The sequence below is a fragment of the Callospermophilus lateralis genome, unplaced genomic scaffold (genome assembly GCF_048772815.1).
Source record: "Callospermophilus lateralis isolate mCalLat2 unplaced genomic scaffold, mCalLat2.hap1 Scaffold_167, whole genome shotgun sequence".
NCBI classification, from domain to species: Eukaryota; Metazoa; Chordata; class Mammalia; order Rodentia; family Sciuridae; genus Callospermophilus; species Callospermophilus lateralis.
This window is the reverse complement of record NW_027512751.1, coordinates 377,130-396,482: the sequence shown is the minus strand read 5'-3', so window position 1 is coordinate 396,482 and position 19,353 is coordinate 377,130. Positions and strand designations below refer to the sequence as shown.

The window sequence follows — 19,353 nt, the reverse complement described above, 5'->3', positions numbered from 1 at the left end:
TTAAAATATAAATAAAAAAGAGAACATGTAAAAGAAACCCAAAAGAACATTATGCATCAAAGATCAATAATCAGATTAACAGAAGATTTAACAACTGCTGCAGACACAAGCAGATAAAAGAGATTTCCAAAGGACTGAACAACAACAACAACAACAACAACCTGTCATTCTAGAGATTTATGACTAGTTAAACTATAACTAGAGTAGGGGCAGGAAAGGACAGCTTTCTCCCTGAAATAAAAACTATTAAGCTGTTATTAAACAATTAAACCACATATTTTGGTGCACACCAGTAATCCAAGCAGCTCTGGAGGCTGATAGCAGAGGATCTCAAGTTCAAGGACAATCTCAGCAACTTAGTGAGGCTTTAAGGAATTCAGGGAGATGCTGTCTGTAAGTAAAATATAAAAAAAGGGCTTGGGATGTGGCAACCCTGGATTCAGTCCCCAGTACAAAAAAATAATACATCTGAATAAAGCAAAATGACCCCAGAGAAAAGGTATCATTTGAAGGAGGAATAATTCACACAATACAATTGAAAAAGATCTTTATCATTGTGGAAATAGAAAATACATAAACAAAGAAACAAAATGGAGTCAGGTGACAACAGTGTTCTGAGGAGAGCAAGATGAGAGGTGTGTCAGAGCAACCTGGAGGGGAAGGGCCCTGCTTTGGACAGGGCAAGTTTTCTTTATCAACATCAGCACAACTGAACTTCTGAGCCAGAACAGTCCTTAGGGTGGGAGCTGACCTGGGCATGAAAGGATGTAGACAACACCTGCCATTTTAACAACCAAAAGTGTCTCTAAACAATATCACAGGCCCTTAGGCCCGCTCCTGAGGGCCCTAGAAAGAGGTGTTCAAGAAGGCAGGGGCTGGCCTGGGTTGCCAGGAGGTGCAGATAGGGACCCAACTCCAAGCTGGCCCCAGCATGTCCAGGCACAATCTAGAGGGGCCATCCAATTACTAGTATCCAACAGGATCTCAAAGTTACTCTTCTGTTTCTGAGCTGGAAAGGAGACTGATGTGATGTTTGAGCAACTCCAGCGGGTACAATAGGGTCCTCTCTGCTGCCTTGATATCATTTTCCAGATTTTCCTGAAGCCGCTGGCAAAGCGACCAAACCAGAAAAACCAGTAACACCAGGCTCAGAGCCCCCAGGGCAACCACAGCCAGCCACATAAGCCATAGGTATTCCATGGGGGCCTGAACCTCCAGGTCACTGAGGGGCCCACTATCACAGCCACAAGATACCCCTCAACAGCCAGCCATGTCCCCTACTCCTCTGAAAAGCAGTTGTAGGCCCCAGCATGGTGATATTGGGCAGTCATCACCACCAGGGCTTGGAGATGGGCATCATAGTGGATGGAGCCTGGTTCATCTGCAGGTAGGTCCTGGCCCTCAAAGATCCAGCGGGCATAGGCCAACTTGGAGGAGAGGGACAGGGAAGTACCAAGTCTGTGCCCACTACCATTGTGATGTTTTTCAGCATTCACCTGACTGTAGCAACAGAGAGAGAAGGTAGCAGAGTCAGTGCAAGAGACCAAGGGCCAGGGAGGTGTGATGTGGAAAATCCACCTAAGGACCACAGCCCATCTGGAGTGGAGGGGAACACAAAAAAGCTCACCTTTCTTAGTGCCATGAAGGTCACAAAAGCCTCTGGTATCTGAGATCCCCATGTTCTGAACAAGTAGAGATCTGTCAGAGGAAATGGGTGTCAGAAGCATGGTTCCAACCACCGTATCCACACACCTTCCTGGTCCCAGCCCTTGCAGAACCCAGCTCACCCAGAGTAGCTGGCCACAGACAAACAGTGACTAGTGTTGATGCTCCAGGCAGAGTAGGAGTCCCGCGCAAGGACACAGTCTGCACAGATGTGGTACTTCACAGAGTCTGCCAGGGGCAGCTGGACCAACTGAGAGCAGGAGCCAGCAAAGAGCAGCTTCTGTGGGAGAAGAGGAGTGAGAGGGTTGGTAGGGCCACATGCATCCCAGGGCTGCTCAGACCCCAAGGAGCACAAGCAGGAGAGGTGCCCACATGAAGAAGAGGCAGAAGACAGCAATGCAAAGGAAGGTGCAAGTCTCAAGAAAACAGGGAGGCTATACACACAGAAGGCATGAAACATTTTCCTCCAGTGCCCTTGGCTCTCACAATAGCACCAGCACAGCATAAGGTGTTCTCTGTTTGAATGGTAACTGCCAATCTGAGTGTTTACACAACCCCATATTCTTTCTGCTATTACTCCATGTGCTGGGAAACAATTTTAAGTGATAATAGCTGCAAAGGGCAAACAAATCATCATCCAGAGGATGCTGCAAATGTGTATGAGGGTTAAGGAAAAAGATAACACTTCAGGGGACATGGTGGGGAATCAGCGGGTCAGGCCCAGTGCACCACTGGGGACTAGGCAGAAACCAACGCTGGGAGGGCACCATAAACATGTCAAAGCTGGGGAAGTCTGGCGAGTATGGAGAGGATCAGAGAGGAGGCTGTAAGCAGAGTCCTGGACCCACATAGAGGTGTCTAAAAAAAAACATGAGTTTTCTCCAGGACTAATTCTGGGAATGCAGCCCTACAGGGACCAGGGTATACATAATGCTCCTGTGGAGTGCCAATCCTGTCAGCACACACCCTGACTTCCCAGGCTTGCCCTGAGCTTACTTAGGTGTGCTGAACTGGCCAACCATGCCAACCTGATTTGGGGATGGTGGAGTGGGTACAATGGCAGTGCATGGAGTCTAATTAGCTACCTTGCTTGGTGACAGCACAAGGCTTTCCACATTTTTCTTATCAAACACTTGCAGTTCCTCAATCAGGTGGACCCCAGGCCTCAGGATCACAGCCTTGAGCAGCCAGCCATCTCCTGGAGAAGTCTGGAGAAGGGAGTGTCAATGACAGGGAATGAGGCTCTTGGGTGTCTTCCAGCCCCAGACACACCCAAGAGCTTACCTACCTGTGCCAATGAACAGCAGTGTATAGGTGGCTTTGTCAAATCCTGTAAATTGGTCAGCCACCAGGTGGGTAAAGTTGGTGTTTTCATGAGCAGGGGCTGGCCCCATGAAGGCTCTACCTGCTCGTCCATCAGTGGGTGCTTCTTGATGAAGATGAGGGTTCTGTCAGCCAGCTCCAGAGAACTGGTGTGACCATGGTGATGGTGCCATTTGTGATGCACTTGTGGGGGTAGGGGTATGGACAGGGGAGCTATCAGCTGTTGGAAGGCTACTGGAACTGACAGGGAACACTTCATGCCCAAAAGACTCACTGAACCAGGCTGGGGGCTGGGTACTGGGTCAGTGTATTGACCCCACTTCTGCACTTCCTCAAACAACCCAGGGTTGGTTTCTGCCTAGTCCCCAGTGGTGCTCTGGTCCTGACCTGCTGGTTCCCCACCATGTCCTCCTCCTTGTAGGGACCTTGGAACACCCACTGGATCTCTTCCAACTGGTACTCACAGACTGAGGAAAGGTTCACATTACCCCTGTTGCAATGAGAGAGGGATCTCAAGGGTCAGGTCCGATGCCCACCTTAACATCTCACCCCAGCTCCAGAGATTGCAGGAATGTAGGGATCAGCAGAAAATGCTCATGGGCAGAAGAATATACCAGCAGGCAGATCTAAGGTGCCACCAGGCAGGGCCTTGCCTTCTTTCCCCAGGGGCCTTTAAAAGGGGCAAGTACTCAGTGTTCCAGACACTGACCCCTTGGATGTCCCTATAGGACAGCATGGTTCAGGCCCTCCCACCCACATACTGCCCTTGATGTGAACACCTGCTCATCCCCACCCCAGCATTCCTGGCCAACTCACCATCACATATGAAGTACACCAAAGAAGGTGGTCTTGTGCCAGGAGGCACCCTGCAGGGTGTGCACAGCCTGCAGCTGGTTGAAATAGAGCTGCTGGTTGGGCACTGAGCACCCCAGCTGTGACTTCAGGAATTTGGTCCACTTCTTCTGCAATGTGTGTGCACTGGCTATGTCACTCTGGCAGATATCAAGGAGATGCAGTGGGTCAGCCAATGCCCAGCCCACAGGGTTCCCAGGGCTCATGCTGGGGGCTCAATACCTTGCAGACACGGGCAACTTGGGCCAGCAGCTGCTTGGTACAGCAGTCGTATTCCACCACCCTCTCACTGAAGAAGTACACCTTGTCGTCATCCCCTGTGATGCTCCCCACACTCTCAGGGACATAGGCAGAGGCAATGAAGTGGGGCCCTGCAGCAAGGCAAGGAGGTTCAGTCATAAGGTGACAAGGACCTCACAGGTTTCCTACCCTGGGCTTCCTCAGTCCTTCTCCCTGCTCACTGTTGAGCCATAAGGCCTCGTACTCTGCCTTCATGGGGTGATAGGGCCCCATGTTCTGGAGGATGACAGGCTGGGTGCCCAGGAAGTTATTGAGGGTGGCTGAGTACAACTCACCATCTGTGGGAAATGGAAGGACAGTCAGGCCATAAACAAGGTGTAGACACCCCAGAGTGTGTCAAGTTCCAAGGAACTCACCCAAAACAGGCACAGCCACTCACCTACAAGAAGGCCAGTGTGGCCCTTAGCTGGGTCATAGGGACAATTTCCCTTCCCGTCATCAAAATCTTCATGCTCCAAAGTGAAGGTGAGCATGTTCTAGAGGCAGAAGGAGGATGAGCTTGAGGGCAGGACCCCATACTGGAGGCCAGGGTGGCAGGCAGCCAGGGTGGGGCAGCAATCACAATGTAGGTGCACTTGGGCTAAAAGGCGTAGGTACCACAGACATACAGATGGGAGGTGTTGTAAGGCTGCAGGAAGCAGATGCAGTTGAAACACTCCATCTTGGGGATAAAGGGATCAGTCAGTGAGACCCCTAGGTGAGGGCCACTAGTGCCGAGGCTAAAGAGAGGTCTGACCTCCTATGACAGTACTCCAGGGAAGAGTGCCCTGTGAGTCTCAGGAGGCCAGCAGAGCCTGAGCATCCACATGGTTGCTCTTCCCTTTCTCAGAACACTCGATCTTCTTCTCAGCTGGTGCCTCCCAGAAGATCTAGTGGACAAGGAATATGGTAATGTCATAAGTAGATGCAGAGAAGGATGATACCCTGTGGGAAATATTGGTCCTCATCCTCCAGAAGCTTCTTTCAGTAGAGGACAGAAGCCCCTAGCCACCAGCAAGGAGCCCTGGCACTTGTCTTCCAAGTCACTCAGGAGGCTGAGGCAGAAGTATTACAAATTGAAGGCCAGCCCTTGCAACGTAGTAAGAACTTGTATGTAAATAAAGTTTGAAAAGGGACTGGGAATGCAGCTCATAGAGTGTCCCTGTGTTTAAGCTCAAGTACATGGGTATGTTTGGGGCGAGTCCCATAGTACTTCATCATGGCATAATCCAGTAAGTGCCATAGAAGGGAAAAGAGAGCTTGCTGATCCTGATGGGGGTTGGGAAGGCCTGGGGGAACACTATTTGATGAGATACCATGTGGTTTAATTGGGTCAAATGGTGGTTGCATTCCAAGCTTTCTGAGGAATCTCCATATTGCTTTCCAGAGTGGCTGTACCCATCCAAATTGATTTATTCTAAGCAATTGTCTTTCCATGTCTTTTAAGTTTAGAGGCAAGGAGTTCTTTTTCCAAGGGTGTCATGCCACTTTTTAAATTATTGTTGAAACTCTAAATATGTGTAGCTTTTCATCCACCCTTCCCACACACAAGTAAATGAATATCACAGTATCTCACTGGATCTCCAGTGCCCATACGTGTTTGCAGCTGATGGCAGGGTTGAAGTTTTGTGGCAGAGATTAGACAGCACAGGCTCAGAATGTTTCTCTCCTCCTTATTTCCCATCCTTTTATCATTGGAGATGGAGCCCAGCAGCCTGCTTGAATCCTTAGGTAGTGTGACCCTAGAATATTGGTGGCATTATTTCTACTCTCCATTAGGCACCAATAGCAAAAAAGCAAATTGGGAGCACACTTATAGCATCTGCAGTATGTATGAAGTTTGTGTGCATCTGTTGGGCTGCAGTGATGAGATAAATCCTCTTTGTTAATATGTGACTTTCAACTTGAAGCCTCCCCAGTCTCTGAATTATTAAGCAGGTTGCTCTGTGGGCAGCCTTTCAGCCAGAGAACACATGGAACAGAGCAAGGGATAATCCTGGGAATGCAAAGAGCACACTGGAATTTTTTTTCCTTTCCCTTTTGGTGGTGACTTTAGGTAACGGCTTCGTCAAAACCTGGCTGATTCCATAGAGCCTTGCAAGTAAGGGCTGCTAGAAATGAGAGCACACTGAAGTATGTCATCAAAAGAAGAACAAGGGGCTGCTCTTGTAACATGCACTCTAGTACCTTGACCCCTCTCCTAAAAACTATAGTTCTGAGTCAGGCGTGGTTGTGCATACCTGTAATCCTAGTGGCTATAAAGGCTGAGGCAGGAGGATTGCAAGTTCAAAGCCAGCCTCAACAAAAGCAAGGCCCTAAGCAACTCAGTGAGACCCTGTTGCTAAATAAAATATGAAAAGGGCTGGGGATGTGGGTCAGTGGTTAAGTGTCCCTGGGTTCAATCCCCTCTAAAGGGGGGATTTTTTGTCTATGCTAATTTTATAGAATAGTGGGTTTTGTTGTGGTATATTTGAAACTGCATATACCATAACTGTAGTATATACAAAGGGGTCAGAGGGAGAGTTGAAGGGATGCAAGGGGAGGGTACCCTGAATGAAATATATCAATCAGAATATCATGAATCCTATAAAGAAAGAAACGTTCAAGCCTGCCACAGAACTAAGACTCTGTCTACCACCAACAGATGGAGCTGGGGGTGGGGTCTTATGTCATGTCCCATTGGCTTGGAAACAAATATTTGTAAACACTTTTTAAGAACCTAACATAAATTGAGACTGAAATAGAAGACAGGAACTTATTATACTTGATCATGACCTGTTGGCATATTACTTAAGATTTATTGAATCCCTTCTTCTATAATTCCATAGTCATAAAGAGAATTGGAATCATTTTGTTAAAAGCTGGAATGCTAGGTAGTGCTTGTCCTGGAGAAAATGTACCAGAAGTTTGTGCCTCAAAGAAGTGGAATGGAGTTACAGCTACAAACCTGTTTTCTCTGATATCCATTTCTAGGAAATTGTTTTCACAATATCTGAGCATCTCTTAATTAATTGGTAAAATGAATTTCTGAGCAGAATTGTACTGTGGTCTGATAAGCCAGAAAATCCCCTCTTATTCACCCCTCACAAACACTCTGCTTAGCATTTTTACAAAGATTCTCCCCTCTTCAAAGATGAAGAATGATTGTTGTTTTTATTTTATCAATCCACATATTTAAACAAGTTTTTTTCTGTTTTGTTTTATACCTGAAATTGAACCCAAGGGCAGTTAACCACTGAGCTATATCCCCATCCCCTTTTCTATTTTACTTAGAGACAGGATCTCACTAAGTTGCTGAGGCTGACTTTGAACTTGCAATCCACTTACCTCAGCCTTCAGAGCTGCTGAGATTACAGGGGTGCACCACTGCACCCAGCTAAATATAACTTTTTAATTCCACTTCTACACATGGGTGTATAAAGTCAATGTGACCTCAACTGATGTAACCTGCGGATTAGCCACTGGTAAACACAAACAAGATTGGTGACTTTTCAAGCAAATGGTTAGACATGTCATCACTTTTCACAGTTTGTCCATGGTTAGCATATACAGTTTCAGCAAGAATCTTGCAGTTTCTGATGTAAGTTCTTGCCATAAATTTTTATTGGGGGTGGGCAGGGATAGGAGCTGGGATTTTCACACTAAAGCCTGCTGTCTGTTGTGTGGATAACCCTCAGTTTTTTCTTTGCATTTGACTGTGCAGATGACATAAAAACATTTTGTGAATTGGAAAGTATGATCACATTCCCCCTCAGGTTTCATTGAGGCACAGATTCCTAGTGAATCTAGTTTATGCCTGCACATTTTTGGGGAGGTGAAGTACTTTTGCTCTGAAGGATGCTGCAGCCACTTTTCAAGTGGGAAAAAAGTTATCTCTAATACATGTGAAATTTTTCACTACCTAAGAGGAAGGGAGTTGGAAAACAGCTTTTTTCTTTTTTTTTTCTTTTTCTTTCTTTCTTTTTTTTTTTTTTTTTGTACCTGGGATTGAACTCAGTGGCACTCAACTACTGAGACACATCCCAGCCCTGTCCCTTTTTTATTTTATTTAGAGACAGGTTTTCCCTGACTTGCTTAGGGCCTTGCTAAGTTATTGAGGCTAGCTTTGAACTTGCCAACTTCCTGCCTCAGCCTCCTGAGCTGCTGGAATTACAGGCATGCCCAGCTAGGAAGCAGTTTTAAGTCACAGAGATATTTGATGTGCATTTTTCTGTGAGTTAGAGTCTTACTAGAGACATTTTTTAAAATAGTTTTTAAGTTAGAGATGAACTCAATATCATTATCTGGTTTATGTATTTTTATGTGGTGCTGAGGATTGAACCCAGTGCCTCACTTGTGCTAGGCAAGCACTCTACCACTGAGCCACAATGCCAGCCCACAAATTAATGTATTAAAGCTCAGATTTTCCTCCTGTCAAGTGGAGTATTACCAACATACTTCACAGGGTTGCAAAGAGGAGTTAGAAAAAGTGCTTAGAAGAATATATTCTCTATAATCCTTAGCTATTGTGATTAATGTATCATGCACAATTCCAAGTAGCTTACATCATAAGACACAGCTAAAAAGGGTGAAATGAATATCCCCTAGTGTAGAAAGTGGTAGAAAAAGCAATTTGACACATTATGGAGTCCTGATACATTTTTACTCTGGAGTCCTGATACATTCTTACTCAGATCGTGAATGGGGTTCTGTGTGCCCCTCCTATGGTCCATGATGGTTTTGCTAGGTTTGTATATAGTAGGAGTACAGGTAGAGCAGCAGATGATACAGCCTCAGGGCCAGGCTGTATTTATCCACATTATCTGGGAAAAGACCTGAGGTTCCTGGGGGAGGAAACAAACAGTAGCTGATAAAGTTTGGTGGTACTAAGCATGATTCCAGAGAAAGCAATGCTCCCCAGCTAGCTGGTGACAGATTCCTGCTTGCTCTTCCTTTAAGCTAAGAGATGAGCAGAGGTTGATGGGCAGGGAGTGGGCGTGAGTTTGATTCTTCCTCATGGCTTTATCTTTGTGAAATAGGTTAGGGAGATTGTTATTTGGACCTTCAGGATATTTCTGTACCCCATAATGAGCGAGTCTGTGCTAGAAAGATTGATAGCACTCCATAAATAGAGATGGCCCCCACCTTATGATGGGTTGACTTAAAATATTTCAACTTTACAATGATGTGAGAGCAGATCTTGGCAACCACTCTGTTTTTTTTTTTTCACTTTGAGTTCAATATTCAGTGAATTCCATGAGCCTTACAACACTGTGTTATAAATTGATCTCTGTGCTGGGCACAGGGGTGCAGGCCTGCACCTGTAATCCCAGCAGTTTGGGAGGCTGAAGCAGGAATATCACAAGTTCGAGTTCAGCTTTAGCAATATGGCAAGGCTCTAAGCAACTCAGCGCAACTCTGTCTCTAAATAAAATACAAAATAGGGATGAGATGTTCCTCAGTGGTTGAGCACCCCTGAGTTCAATCTCCAGTATCCCCTCGCAACAAAAAGAGGTATGGCATCAGTGATTTTGCTCTGCAGCAGACACACACCACTGGAGTTTGTTTAAGGCAAGCTAGGCTGAGATTTGATATTTGGTGGGTTAAGTGTATTGAATGCATTTTAATACAATGTTTTTAACTTCCTGTGGGCATCCTTTTATTGTAGATTGAAGAGCACGAGTATTGGTTAGTGGGTTGAGGATTAGGGGACAACCTCTAAATGTTTATGTCATCTATAGAAAAGCAAAGAATTGACATAAACTAGTCTGTGTTAGTTACATATTAAAATTCTTGATGTGCCATATGCTGATAAATGTATAACAAATTATTGCTGTAATGACTGATAACACTCAATTTGGAATTGGGTAGACATGTTAGCATATGACTCTTTGCAGCCAGTACAAACTTATAAACTCACACAACTAATTAATAACCCTTGTGTGATGGGTACTGTGCTAAGTGGTTTAGGTATATTTGTTCATTTAAACATCACTGTAACTTTTTTTTTTTTGGTACCAGGGATTGAACCCTGGGGAACTTAACTACAGAGCCACATCCCCAGCTCTTTTTTTATAACCAGAGCCACATCCCCAGCTCTTTTTTATATTTTATTTAAAGACAGGGTCTTGATAAGTAAGTTGCTTAGGGCCTTGCTAAGTTGCTGAGCTGGTTTGAACTTGCAGTCTTCCTGCCTAAGCCTCCAGAGTTGCTGGGATTACTGGTGTGTCACCATGCCTGGCATAGAACCTCTTTTGAAAGGAGAAAACTGAAGTTCATAGAGTTCAAGAAGCTAGCCCAAGGTTACATGAGTTGTTAGTGACAGAATTTCCATGGGGACCCACACAGCCTGGCTTCAGGGTTCATGCTGTGGACTCAAAACTATACTGTCACCTCTCAGCAAAATTTCAACATTGCTAATCTGAAGTTTCCTTAAGTTAGAAAAAGTCACACAAGAGCACAGTCTAAATCAGAGCTAAACTTGACTAAATCCTCTTGCTCTGTCCCATTTGCAAGCAGGTGCAGCTGTAGGTCAGGGAAATAGGTTCTTTACTCCCTTTGAGTGTCCAGAATTACCCCTTGAAAGCCACACACTCCTCCTGGCTGTGTCTTCTCTCCCACAGGCATCCCTCTTTCCCCAGACTGTGCCAAGCATACATCACTCTCTTCATACAGGATTCTACAAGGGCCTCCAAAATCATATTTAAGTGTTACCTTATGGCTAATTTTCTCCCTGGAATCAGCCACTGTGGAATTCTGAGGAACCAAACACTTGCCTTTTTCACATTGTTTACACTATACAAGCCATTTTATTTTATTTTATTCTTGTACCAGGGATTGAACCCAATGGTGTTTAACAACTGAGCCACATCCCCAGCCCTTTTCTTGTATTTTATTTTGAGATAGGGACTCGCTGAGTTGCCTAAAGCCTCACTATATTGCTGATACTAGCCTTAAAGTTGACATCTTCCTCCCTCAGCCCCCTGAGCTGCTGGAATTACAGGTATGCACCACCACCCCTACCACATTCCCAGCCCCCTCCATCACTCAGACACTCATACTCCACCCCAACTGTACACTTTTGAGTTATTTTTCAAGCTACCCCCTAGGGCCCTCTTCTTCATAGGAGTGATCCTTTTGTCACCAAATAATGTAGATCAGTGCCTTTAAAATGAAAATGTCTTAATTTGAAGATTATTTTTCCCTTTGGTCATTCTAGGCAAAGAAATGGCATTTCTTCTCACTGTGAACCATCAGGACGCTGCAATGTAGGACACATTCTTTGTTTATATTTTGTTCTCTCAGTGGGATCATTGTAGATATTTCTGCCACATCAATCTGGGTTGTGTTATCCATCTGGCATACACTACGGAGGATGGACATGGTCAGGAAGAAAAGGGCAGTGGTGTCCAGGGCTTATCTCTACCTAATGGTGGACCGTTATAGTGGCCTGAAGCAAAGGGTAGAGCTATTGCACCTCTGAAGGGTGCCACTGTGGCCTACAGATTCACCTGTGATAGTTTCTTACCCTGAAGTGTACAGGGTAGACCAGGCACAGTGGTGCATGCCTGTCATCCCAGCATCTCAGGAGGCTGAAGCAGGAGGATCACAAGTTCAAAGCCAACCTCAGAAACTTAGTGAGGTGCCAAGCATCCCAGTGAGACCCTGTCTCTAAAAAAAATACAAAATAATGCTGAGAATGTGGCTCAGTGGTCAAGTGCCCCTGAGTTCAAACCCGAGTTACCCTGGTCCCTCCAAAAAAAAAAAAAAAAAAGAGCTGCTGGAAAGGGTTTGACATCTTTCTCACTCTGGGTAACGTGACTGTCATGTCAGTATTTTAGCCTCACATCAGTGATGCCCAGGCAGCTTTATCTATTGATGGTCATCTCGCATGCCCCCAATTGTAGCCTGTCTTATGTGTTTTGCATAACTCAGTCCTGCACCATCAATGCTGCTTGATGTTGATAGTGACCATGAAATAATAAGAAGGTGGGGCATGATCTAGGTGGGTACATGCACACTTGGTGGCTAAAAGTTTTCATGGTTCTGTGTGTATTCATAAAGGACCATGAAAGTGTCAAGAGCATTGATTTTTGAGGTTACAAATTAAATCTGGTGGGTAGGAAAATTTGCATAGATAGAAACTATTAATAATGAGGATTGAATGTCTCAGAAGACTGGGGGTAGGATGTGACAGGGTAAGATTGGGAAAGGGACATAAATGTGCATTTAAGACACCTAAATGTCAATACCTGCTAAAACTGGGGATCCAAATATGGGCTCTCTGTGCTTCTGAAACATGTATTGCTACTTGGTGAAGGAGCAGAGCCTAAAGTTCTCTGTAGAAACTACTCAGTCCTGATTGAGTGGTGCAACAGCAGGCAGAAACAATACATGAAATAAGGGGCAGGACTTGTTCCAGAAGAAGTTCGTTTCCAAACAAAGGCTTTATTTCCACACTGGCTGGACCTGCAAGCAGCAGCATGGCAACCCAATCCACATTTTTAGTAGTTCTATAATTGTTCACTCTAGAACTCCCTCAGCTTCTCTGTAAATTTTAACATTTACATGGTAAAAGTTGGAAAAATATGTCTTTGAATTATCCAACAATTTTAACTATTATGCAAAGTTTAAATACTAAAAGGTCATACATTGTAAAAGAAATTCATATTCTTGAATATGGTGAAGACAGATAGCTACAGAGAATAGAAACCACCAAGCACTGGCCCATGGCTTCCCAAGTTTCTGAACTCTCTCACTTTCTGTACTCGCTTGCCTGGGGATCAACAGTTCAACAGAGTGAGGGCAGTCCACGGACAGTGCTTTGAGCTGTGTTTATACTGTTTTCTTTCCTAATGTCTGTGATATTATGAGATTAATATTTTTAAGAGGATAAAATTATATTTATAGTGTATGTTATATGTGTATGTCCAAGCCCCTGTGTTAAATCTCTGTCATCAAAAATGTAAAATAAAAACAGAAGAGAGATGGGCATGGTGGCCCACACCTGTCATACCAGCATCTAAGAGGCTGAGGCAGGAGGATCATGAGTTCAAGGCCAGCCTCAGGAACTTATCGAGGCCCTAACCAATTCAGTGAGACCCTGTCCTGAATAAAATATTAAAAATGGCTGTGGATGAATCCTGAAACCTAGAAGTCACAAAGTTAATCTGCAGAAATGCTAAACCCAGGGGCTAAATGTTTGTAGACTATGTAACTCAGGAGGTGCCTGAGGACCCAAGGTAGATCTGATAGGGATCCATGCCAGGGCTCAGGACAGGGAGTAGGACACTGTGCTGCTTCCAAGGAGCTTTCAGTTAGTGCAGAGTGCTTCAGCCCTGGCACTATTGATATTCTGGGCTCTCCCAGCTGTGAGGCATGGCGTGTGCATTGCAGGAGGTTTAGCAGTGTCCCTGTCATCTACTCACTTGATGGTAGTATCACCTCTGCATAATTGTGACAAGCAAAACATTGCCATGTGTCTCCCCACAGACAAATCAACTCTATCATGAATGACTGGCATAAGACAAAATATTGATAATCACTATTAACAAGAACTATAATATGCCAAGTAGTGAGGAACTTTAAAATTCTCATGGAAAGATAACATCCATGGAAATTTCTATATCCTGAGAGGCACAGTGGTTTACACCTGTATTCCCAGCAGTTTGGGAGTCTGAGGGAGGAGGATTGAAAGTTTGAAGCCAGCTTCATCAACTTAGTGAGACCCTAAGAAATTTAGCAATACCCTGTCTCTAAATAAAATATATAAAAGGACTGGAGATGTGGATCAGTGGATAAAATGCGCCCTGGGTTCATTTCCTGGGACAAAAAAATAACTTGTGTTTCTTGCTGCTCACAGTGCACATACCTATAATCTTAGCATCTTGAGAGGCAAAGGCAATAGGGTGACACATTTCAGGCCAGCCTCAACAACTTGGGAAGACCCTGTCTCAAAATAATAATAATAAGAAGAAGAAGGAGAATCAGAATAGGCTGGGGATGCATCTCAGTGGTAGAGCACTTGCCTAGCATATGCAAGGCCCAGGGCCAAATAGAAGTATCTATACAAATGACTCATTTATTTTTCTTGGTCCTATCCAATTTTTTTTTCTTGAGGAATTTTAAAATTTTGAATATAAATGTTTATCTTGACTATTTTAATTAATGTTCTAACATTTGATATGTTTTTCTCCTCACTTTTCTAATTTATCAGAAATTGTTTCATACTGCTTATGGCTATTTTCCCCAGCTTGGTAAAATTTCATATATTTGTGGAGCATATTCATCACAGTGTAGTAAGTGGAATAACTTGATATTTTCATTTCTTTCAAGAATGTATTCTCATCAAACCCTAGAATATTCAGTGGAGCAGGGAATAAATTATTTATCACTACCCAATAATAAGGGAAGGTATAAAAACTATAAAAATGAAAATTTACTTTTTAAGAAGGAATGGAAATTTTTTGGAGAGAGAAAAGGTAAAAATTTTCTTAATAATTATAACAAATAAATGATTATTATTTAAAATAAAATCAGGTTATGTTTTTGAATAACATTTCAGAAGACTCCTCAACTTATGCCACTCCCATTTTGGGGCGTAATACTTTTAATTATGTAATTATACAATTTTAATATTCAGTATTTTGTATAAAACCAGTAATAATATACCATATTTTCAAATCAAGAATATGTATCAATCTACATATATATGCACAATTTACAGGCCATTGTAAAGCTATCTTCAAAATACTTTCAAGATAATCAACATTTAATCAGTTCTGTCAGCTTTAAAAGTATGATAAGAAACATTTAAACAACAGCAACAAAAAAATCAAAACAATGATCAAAGACTGATTAACCATTTATTTTTTAAAACTAATAATCTGTTCATGATTGCAGATAATTAGTCTGCAAATTATTAATATAATACTGCATTACTCTTCTATGACAGTTCTTCCATGTGATAAGGAGGTAACTTCCTTCAGAGTATGGGCAAATTGTCCCATGTTTTAAATACACCCCATAGTAATTGCACGTAGAGATATTGTTCATTCAAATAAAGAAGAAATGAAAGAGCAGCAGTGAGCTTCACTAGAACATTTTAGTTGACAAGAACTATTCATTAATTTTTTTTTGGGGGGCTAGGTGGGGGAAGTATGGTAATCATTACTTTTTAAATGCTATAAAAATAAGAAAAAGAAAAGAAGCAGGTGGTTCCTTCTAGAAAACACCAAAAGAGTGCACTGCTCATCTGTCATGGATGGCAATTCAATAAAAGCAAAGACTCAAGGTACTCTTGGCACAAGGCTTCCAGAAAATTTACAGTCTGTGTTGCCTGCATGTCTGCTTCAATCCCCCAAAGTAGACAATAGGACTTCATGGGAACACTGGGAATGCTTCTGAGACTAGTCTGCACAAAATCTAAGTGGAAAACAACCCTTAGTAAGCAGTAGCAAGGTGAGTTTGGGGCAAATGGGGGAGTTGAAAGGCTTAAGCTTATAACTGGAAAATTCTACAGAAAATTAAAGCCACCACTCAGCACAGGCAAGGGTGCCTGTGAATGAAGCATGGCTTACCATCAACCCTCTCTGTTGTTGAGAACAGTGTTCTAGTGTCTTTTATACATCATGATTTCCTCTATGCTAGAGGAGCATACTTTTTAGACACTCAGCTCTGGGACTCTTGCTGATGGTTGATGATTTGAGTGAAGTGCACCTATAAATATTTATTTCTAATTTTAATCCTAGTGGAAGTGGTTTTGGTGTGTATTTTAAGGTATTTCAGGCCCATTAGTTAGCAGAATCACTCTACCTGAAATGTACTCCTTCATTTTCTATAGAAGGAAGGTCTCTAACTGGACTCCAAGTTACAATCCTTGAAGATTTGTGTATTTTGTGGTTTCCTGTTGGATGGAGTTTGCACTTATTTGTTGCAGAAGGAACTTTCCATGTGTCAGACCCAGAAATTTTCTGGTTCATACACATGTTCCCAGTAAACTTAACTTGTTGCTATAAAATTCTTTTGATGTAATAGCACTAGTCATCTGGGAATCTGAAGGAATGTGCCTTCAACAAATCCAAAGTGTCCTCTGACTAATTTAGTGAACTACTTACATACAGTGATTATGACAGTGATTTTAGCTGGAAAGTTGAGAAGCCACCCCAAAAAAGCAACTTATAGAAAAGCACTGTGGTTACCAAAAGTTTTGACCAAGTCCCCAGATGGCTGTGCACTACGAGGGGCCAGAATATGGCATGAGCCAAGGTGTAAAGAACATCTACTCTTTCTGCTGCAGGACATAACCATCTGCTGCAGATGGGCATATGGATTGGCATCCACTGAGATTAGTTATGGAGGACTTGACCTTTACAAGTTTCACCCTGAGTCACAGCAGTTAAGTCCTGGGCACAGCTCAAGCATTTTCTCAGCATGAAACAGCACATGGAATGATCCTCCTTCCACCCAGCTCTTAGCCTTTTTTGCCTCAGGGACAAGAATACACTGCTTTCATTGATCTAGTCCCCAGGTTTAAGAAACTGGCAAGATCCTGCCCGCTCAGAGTCTACTGCAGAAAGAATTGCCCATAAAGATATGGCCATCTGACTTGTGCCTTAGTTCCCATTCATGTCATGTTTCAATCCAAGGACAATTTATCCTGTCTTGCTACAACTTTGAATAAAGGCAGCTCTGTGCATTCAGGCTTCCTCACACATTCACCTTGTCTTTGAAGAAAAGCATTGCCTGCTATCGCCCCTCCCCCCTCCCCTCCCCTCTTCTCTCTCTACCCCCTAGATAGTAGATGATAGGAAAGGCAGCAGAATACAACAGACACTAGTATGGCAATATGTAAATCAATGGATGTGTAACTGATGTGATTCTGCAATCTGTATACGGGGTAAAAATGGGAGTTCATATCCCACTTGAATAAAAGCGTGAAATATGATATATCAAGAACTATGTAATGTTTTGAACAACCAACAATAAAAAAAGAGAAAAGCATTGCCTGGTGTTGCCTTCCAAAAGGACCTCCGTCCAGGATTCAGACTAGGAGAGGACAGCATGGTTAAGATGGATGGATAGTGTTCACTTCTTAGGGAAGTAACCAATGTGGTTGCAAAATATTCTTTAATTACAAAAACCAGTTTTTTTTAGCAGCATATGAATAATTTCTCTGACAATTGTGCATCACACACCTGGCTGTGTTCCAGGAAGGTTAAGGAAGAAGGCACTCAACAATTAAGTGCTGTCACTGCCAACAACTGTAGCTCAAAATTAAGGACTTTCACTGGAATGTCTTCAGTGTGATTACACAGAAATAATAATCCTAATTGGTACTGGGAGACCATGAAAACTATTGATATTATTTTTTTTAAAGCCACCATAATGTGGGATTGCTCTTTGCAGAGGCAAAGCCCAGCAGTGAGTGTGTATGTGTGAGTGTGTGTGTGTGTGTGTGTGTGTGTGTTTGTTCATAAATGGAAGAAAACAAAATTTTAATTTTACTGACTGGGATACCCAGTAATGCATCGCCTTCCAATACTTTGGTCCCTAAGTAATATTAAAAAGGAAGTTCCTTGGCACAAGGCTTCCAGAAAATTTACAGTCTGTGTGGCCTGCATGTCTGCATCAAGCCCCCAAAGCAGACAATAGGGCTACATGAGAACACTGGGAATGCCACTGAGACTAGTATGCATAAAAACTAAGTGGAAAACAACCCTGAGTAAGCAGTAGCAATCATCTTCCAACTTAGAAAACAGTTCTGCCTCCTAAGTTTTCTAAAGTATCCATAAAAGTTCCCTGGCAATGTACTACTTGGTGTTAAAATATGAAACAGTGTTTAAATGTCATTTTCAAAGGTTCTCTCTTGTAAATCATGCTTTTTTGAAAGGAAATCAGTTGAGTACTTCATATAGTGAAATTCACATCAATATTTCAAAGAGAAAAGGCAGAATGGTTAAAATGAATAGTATCCCATTTGGAAAGATCCATGGCAGGAGCATCTGCTGGGATTACAGTGTAAATAAAAAATAAGAACATCAAAATCTCTCATTAGATACACTTCTGAGGGCCATCAGTGAATATAATTATCAGCAGAAGGACAAAATGCACCACACAGACTGGGCAACACTCCGGATGGTGAAATGTGTGCTACTTTCACCTGAAAGTAAGTTGATAACAGTGTTTTTGTGGTTTAATTCAGACAAAAGTGAATCAGGCCCTTCATGTCACTGCTCAAACCTCAGACTCTGAGTTACTGAAACTCTAGTGGATCTTTTCTTGTTCAGATAAAATTCTAAGGGGGAAAGCAACTAAAGCATCTGAAATTTTGTTTTGTTCTGTGTTGAGAGCCAGGTCAGTCATAATGACGCCTAGCATTTGCCTGAGGGAATGTTTGAAAGGTGAAGCCAGTGAACAATTTAGATGATGATTTGAGTTAAGCTTTATATAATTGCTGTGATGCTGGCTTGATTGTATTGTATATTTGACCTTTACCATCACGCAATGGGGCGGCTCTTGATGCCTCCGGGCACCGGCTACTTTGGAGTTCTTGTGGGGATTCCAGGAGAGTTCCCATTGGTTGGGGAAGTGCCGGAGGCAGGATTTCTGGTGTGGGGGGTTTCTGGAAGGGCTGCGTGGGTGGCGTTGGCAGAAAAACGTGAGTGCAGTGCCAGTGAGAGTTGAAATAAAGTAGTTGCTGTTTGAACCTACAAGGCTTTGTGGCGGCTCAGTTATTCTTGTCCAGCCAGACTGCGGCAGTTCTGAAAGAAATTTTTCTAAATCTTTTCAGAGTTTTCTATTCCCAGATTCTTTCTTCAGTTTTGATCACAACTTTTTATTTCATGCAAAAATATTCGTCCTTGTTAAAGAGGGACTGCTAAAACTGCTTTTCCTCAAAGCAGATTACTTGGTTGTTTTAATAAAGTTACATTCAAATGTTTAAAACTGTGAAGTGTGTAATGAAGAATTACTATGGGTGATATAATGTTTGATGGTATTCAGCTTTTCAAGGCCCCAATTCTATCACCTTGTGGAACTCCATTTATTATGTCACCATTACTACCTTGTTCAGGTTTCTGATTGTCTTGATTTTCCACACTGCTTGTTGAAATACCACCTAAGAGAAGTCTGGGGAAGATTGATGCTGCTCAGTGTGCTCCATTCTTCTGCCTCCCTATCTTTTGCTGAATATGGTCCCTATCCAGCCAGACACTGGTTTGTTTCATGACCAAATCCTTCTGCTGAGGCCTGATC

General features: G+C 42.9%; 1 pseudogene; it reads right to left on the bottom strand.

Moving 5' to 3' along the window:
• Nucleotides 1-860: 860 nt before the first annotated feature.
• Nucleotides 861-19,353, bottom strand: part of LOC143387382 (semaphorin-4C-like) — a 55,650-nt pseudogene continuing 37,157 nt past the window's right edge.